This window comes from Physeter macrocephalus, chromosome 6 (assembly GCF_002837175.3).
Source record: "Physeter macrocephalus isolate SW-GA chromosome 6, ASM283717v5, whole genome shotgun sequence".
Lineage (NCBI taxonomy): Eukaryota > Metazoa > Chordata > Mammalia > Artiodactyla > Physeteridae > Physeter > Physeter macrocephalus.
The window spans coordinates 1,065,556-1,071,953 of record NC_041219.1 but is presented as its reverse complement, the minus strand read 5'-3'; positions in this window follow the sequence as shown (position 1 = coordinate 1,071,953).

Sequence of the window (6,398 nt, the reverse complement as noted above, 5' to 3'; positions counted from 1 at the left end):
CCTGCGCGTCCGGAGCCTGTGCTCCGCAACGGGAGAGGCCACAGCAGTGAGAGGCCCGCGTACCGCAAAAAAATAAATAAATAAATAAAAATTTTTAAAGGAGAAATAGAAATACCTTATCAGTCACTTATAAATTAAAACATTCATTCACTCAACAAATATTTATTGAGCACATGCTATCTGCCAAACACTAATTTCAGCACAGGATATATCACTGGACAAAAGAGACAAAAATCTTTGTTTTAGGAGAGCATGTATTTTAGTGAAGGTTAGAGGGAGATAGGCAAAATGAATAAGGAAATTATATAATATGTTAGAAGGTAATAAGTACTCTCACATAAAAATTATGGAAGAAAGATGAGGATGTTTTAAATAGACTGGTTGTTGACACTCTCACCAAAAAGGCCACTTTTCAGCAAAGATGTAGGAGGTAAGGGAGCTAGTCATGCAGATATCCTTGGGGAAAATATTTCAGGCAGAGAACAGCAAGTGCAAAGGCCCTGAGGCAGGAGTGCATTGGCATGTTTGAGTAAGAGCAGAGAAGTCAGTGTGTCTGACATGGGTGAATGGAAGAATTACAGGAATTGCGATACAAAAGGTTACAGGGACAGAAAGGTTACTGTTCCTATAGTACCTTGAAAACAATACAGGGACTTTGATTTTGCTTTTTACTCTGAGATGAGAAACCACTGGAGGTTTTGAGCAGAGGAATGACATGATTTGCTGGGCAGAAAATAAACTGTTAAGGCTTATGAAAACTCAAGCAAATGAAAACAACAAAGTACATTTTTCACTCATGAGATTAACAAGTATTTTTTAAAACAGGTCATGAAACAGCATGTATGCTATGACTACATTTGTGTAACCATAATTGTAGGTAATATTCTTAAGTTATGCTAAAAACTGAGGTAATTTATCTGGGAGATTTATAATAAAGGTCACATTGACAGACAACTGTTGCTTTGATACCTCTGTCCTATGGAAGAAGCGTGGCCTCAGAGGTTAGGCAGGCCTGAATTTGAATAACACTGTCACTTACTCTTGTGTGATCTTTAATAATTTAATTAGCTTCTCTGCCTCAGGTTCATCATGAGTAAAATAGAAATAACAATGTCCCTGTTTTAGCTCCTTTAGTTTACTTTAAGGATTAAACAAGAGAATCCATGTAAAGCCCTTGGCATAAAATAAGGTCAAGCAAATATTAGTCTTCTTGCCCTAAATATTAGACCTTGTTACATACTCAATATCCACTACTCACTTCCTTGTTAACCAAACAAGGACTTTAGTTCAGGAATCCTCCCCTCCCAGGGAAGGTGATCCAATCCCAGCTTGGGAGGAAAGCCTGATTTTCAGTCAGTTGTGGTGTCCCGTGGCCCTTGCCAGGGATCCCTTTAGGTGTGAGCAGGTCTCCTACAGACATGGCCATTGAGACTCTGAGACCTGAGGGAACATCAGCTGGGTGGCTTTGGGGAAAATTTTCCTCACCTTGAAAAGAGACTCACCAAATAAGGCTCTCTTCCACTGGATCTTGTCATGCCTAAAGGTGGTTCCCGGGAATTCTGTAGCCATTTTGTAGACAAAACTGAAAGGCTAAAGATGGCAAAGCAGAATGATGCAAAGAACTGGCATGGGTCCTTGAATTAACCAACTTTGAAGATGCCCTAATTAGGACTCCTTGTTATGTGAGATAATATATTTTTTTAAACTGTTTAAGCCAGTTGAGTCAGCCCATATTATCTTGAGATAGTCCCATCATGTCTTTTTTTTTTTTTTTTCCTTCTGGAAAGTCCCTCTCATCATGTTTCTGCCAAGTTCTGTTCTCCTTGACATTGGATAGAATCAATAGAGACACAGAGAGAATCAGAAGATTTTCAAAATGATAAATTGTTCCCCTGAAAATAATTTAGAAAGGTCATTCTCTCACATTGAAACAAACAGAACCCATCTAAAGGGATTGGTCTTTAAAATGGCTTTACGGACTTCCCTGGTGGTCCAGTGGTTAAGACTCCGTGCTCCCAGTGCAGGGACACCGTTTCAATCCCTGGTTGGGGAACTAAGATCCTGCATGCTGCATGGCGTGGCCTAAAATAATAATAATAATAAAATTTTTAAAAATAAAATGGCTTTAAAAAAGGGAACGAGACATGCTAAAATTTCTCTCAAAAATTCTATGATGCTCAAACTTAAAGATGATGGCAGTTCATCACTTCAGGGCTGATACTTAGAGGATATGCACCAGGGTAGCTACACTAGTACAATCAGTAACTCTTCTGTCTCAACACAAACAGGGACTGTGGCATCAACTATCACTCTTGTTACATCCATTTTGTTCATGACAACAGAAATAAACAATATAATAACTGGAAGGCTGTGTGTTTGGTGGTTAACTATATGGGCTTGGAAATCAGACTGCCTATGTTGAAATGCAGGCCAAGATGGTGTAACCAACAGCATATTGTCTAACTTGGTTAACCTTCCATTCCATATCTGGAAAATGGGGGATAATCGTACTTATCTTGAAGAGTTCTTACAGGGAATAAATAAAATGAGGCTCATAATACACTGTGCCTGGCACATAAAAACAACTCAATTAATGTTAGCTAATATGATTACAGGAAAGGATAATATTTCCATGTTTGGACACATCCCCAGTATACAAGAAAATGATACACTACCTATGAACCTGGAGGTTACCCAGGTGTATAGGACAAGATGAAGAAAAAAAACAAATGGTCTTTCCCATTCCCATTGCTAGATTTGCCAATCCAACCTAACTAGGACCTACTAGAATGAGCCAAAATATTTTACACAAAGGATACTACCTGGCATGATTATTCCCAAATTAACCCCATAGTTTGGTGTCTGTGTCCAAGTAGATTTCATCTTGGGCTTCTGCATTTCCTCATTACTCTGATAAGAACTGGCCAAGGGAAAGCACGTAGCTGATGAAAAAGTCCTTTATCATTATGATACTTTATCATGTTACCTTCTTTCTCGGACCCTCAAAACCCTTGATGTTAACCCGAACTCTCAAGTGATAATTACTTGTCTCCATTAAAGATAAACAAAAGACAGATGAGAAGGCTTCCCTTCAGAAGAAGAATGGGGAGCAATCTCTAACTGTAGCTGTGGCATTTTATTTCTTTAAAAAGGAAAAGAGCAAAGCAAATATGTTAAAATGTTAATAAATATTTTATATAGGTATTGAAAAGAGTTTTTTTATGGTATTTTCTGTATTTTTTGTATGCCTGGAATATTTCTTAATTTTAAAATCAAAAGGAAACTAAAAGATAATAACTGCAACTTTTTAAACAATTACATTTTAACACTACAGGGAACTTCATCCATGGATTATAGAATGAGAGGAGGGGGCCTCAGCCCTAAAACATCTGAAGACTCTCACTATTTTGTGAAAAATATTTTATTTTAAAAAGGCACTAACTACTAGAATAGTTTCAATAAGGCCCAGACGGATAAAAATCTAATATGATCTTGGTTTAGGCACTCTGGGGGTTTGCGATGGTGGTAAGAGAAAATTATGAAGACAGGAGAAAAAACATTTAGCACTTCAATGCCTAAACATTTCTTTTCTCATGCAAATCTCAACAGAAAACAAGCAAAAATACCCCAGAGTAAAAATTAGTTTAAGACTGAAAAACCAAATATAGTAAAAATAAAATTTGGGGGCTTCCCTGGTGGCGCAGTGGTTGAGAGTCCGCCTGCCGATGCAGGGGACACGGGTTACGTACCGCAAAAATAAATAAATAAAAATAAATAAAATTTTGTTTGCTATAGTTTCATAAATTGTAAAAACCCAACACCACGCAAAACCACCACGGGGGTCTAAGACGTTCATTGGTATTTCCCATTTACCATTAGCTACATATGGGTCAGTTAAGAATTTTTATAAGCCAAGCTAAAAAGATGGACCTATACATGGTGAATGACAATTATAGAATGAAAACTCTAGTTGCCCTCCAATGAGCAAAAAAAACCCCAAAACCCCAAACGAAACATTAAAAACATCATTTTTAATCATTTTGGCAAAGATACAGGACTTCCAAAGGGCATTTGAAACTAAAACTTAATTAGGTGAGTTGTTCCTCAAATAGTTGGGAATTTTACTGAGTAAACATACTTTGTTTGCCTTCATTAAAGTACTAGTTTAGTCACGTTCAATGAAAGAAATCCTATAGGAAAAAACCTGAAGCAATTGGTATCTTGTTTTTTAATTCCTAAGATATTATTACCATAGAGGATCACTCAGACAAGGCAAAAATAAATATAGATAAACAACAAGGACCTACTGTATAGCACAGGAAACTATATGTAATATCTTATAATAATCTATAATGGAAAAGAATCTGAAAAATTATATATGTATATGAATCACTTTTCTGTACACCTGAAACTAATACAACATTGTAACTCAACTGTACTTCAATTAAAAATAAATAAATAAAATTCACTGAACATTTATTTAGCTTTTACTATGTGCCAGGGACTATTCTGACTGCTTGGTCTGTATTAACTCATTTAATGCCCCAAAGCCCCATTGTTATCCCCTGATGAAAAAGAAGCATGGAGTAACTATAAGAGCTACCCTGGATGAAACAGTCTTAGCTCCTACGTTTGCCCTCCTTACCACTGTACTACATTGCCTTTGGGACTTAACCAATCTAGTCAGACTGCCTCAGAGAAAAACCAGGTTTCTGCCAGCCAGAATGATTTGCAGTTAATTGATTTGAAATGCGTTATAATAGAGTGTATTTGTGTGAAAAATATTTGCTATCTGAAGTTTTAAAATGAGAGAAATGATTATTCTTATTCAATTGGCTGGGACTTCGAAGTTTCCAATATTTATTTTGACCAGTCCTTCCAATTAATTTAAGTCCCCACCCTACCCGACACTTCTGCCAAGGGCTTTTAGCTCCAGATCTTTTATTTTGAATACAGGTAGGGAGAACCTGCACTCATTCGGCCATGGAATAGTCACCATTATTATGGCCCATTCACACGGGCATCATCTCTTGCAGGGGCCTCTAAAAGCAGAGCTGTGACTGGGAGATTTTAAAAAAGGAGGCACTATCCATTGCTGAGCCTACTTGTCAAGGGATGTTCTCTCCACAGACACGTTCATTTTATAACCTGTGAAGAATAAAAGGAAATTTTCTGCAATTTTTGCTTAAAATTTAACTAATCTCAAGGGGCTGGGAGGTGGAGGGAAGAATGGAGAATTGGGAGAGTTCTGTGGTAAAGGGGTTCAGAACAAGCTTCCCCAAAATGTGCCACTTTAGCATGTGGATTATTTTGAGCTAAAGGCAGTCAAAACCCTGTGGGCTCAAGAGAAACGTCTGCCTCTGCCTTAACTAGCTAGAAGAATTTAAATTGGGGGTCTTTCCCAGAATGATAATTATTACCAGAGATAAATTTATCTGCGTGACCTATCTGCATGGCAGAGCAAACATCTGATTACCAAACATCTGCTCTTCTTCTTGTCCTGTGAATTGCCCTCATCCCCTGTGAAGACCCAGGCCCCTTTCCCATTCCTTAGCTCAGGATGGCATATATACCTCATTTTAGCCTTCTGTCTTCAAACTTCCCATACATATGAAATTAAATTTGCTTTTCTCCTGTTAATCTGTCTGATGTCAATTTGATTATTAGACCAGCCAAAAGAACCTTTGAAGGGTAGAGCAAAATTCTCCTCAACACTGGTTAACTGAGGAACATGTATCACAAACACAAGGCAGAGATCTGATGACTGTTTTTCAGTAAATAGTACCTATACCCAGAGCCCAAAATGTCTGACTTTGAAATCTGTGTCTTAAGACAACTGCTTTAGCTAAATATTAATTTTTTTTTTTTTTTTTTGTCTAGGAAAGGTTAATGGTCAGAATTTCTATGGAGGAGGCCTTAGGGGCAGCATAAACTGGGCTACATAAATTGTCCACATAAAAGAAGAGAAGAGGGCTTCCCTGGTGGCACAGTGGTTAAGAATCCACCTGCCAATGCAGGGGTCACGGGTTCAAGCCCTGGTCTGGGAAGATCCCACATCCCACATGCCATGGGGCAACTAAACCCATGCGCCACAACTACTGAGCCCGCGAGTCAAATAAAAATAAATAAAATTTTGTTTGCTATAGTTTCATAAATTGTAAAAACCCAACACCACGCAAAACCACCACGGGGGTCTAAGACGTTCATTGGTATTTCCCATTTACCATTAGCTACATATGGGTCAGTTAAGAATTTTTATAAGCCAAGCTAAAAAGATGGACCTATACATGGTGAATGACAATTATAGAATGAAAACTCTAGTTGCCCTCCAATGAGCAAAAAAAACCCCAAAACCCCAAACGAAACATTAAAAACATCATTTTTAATCATTTTGGCAA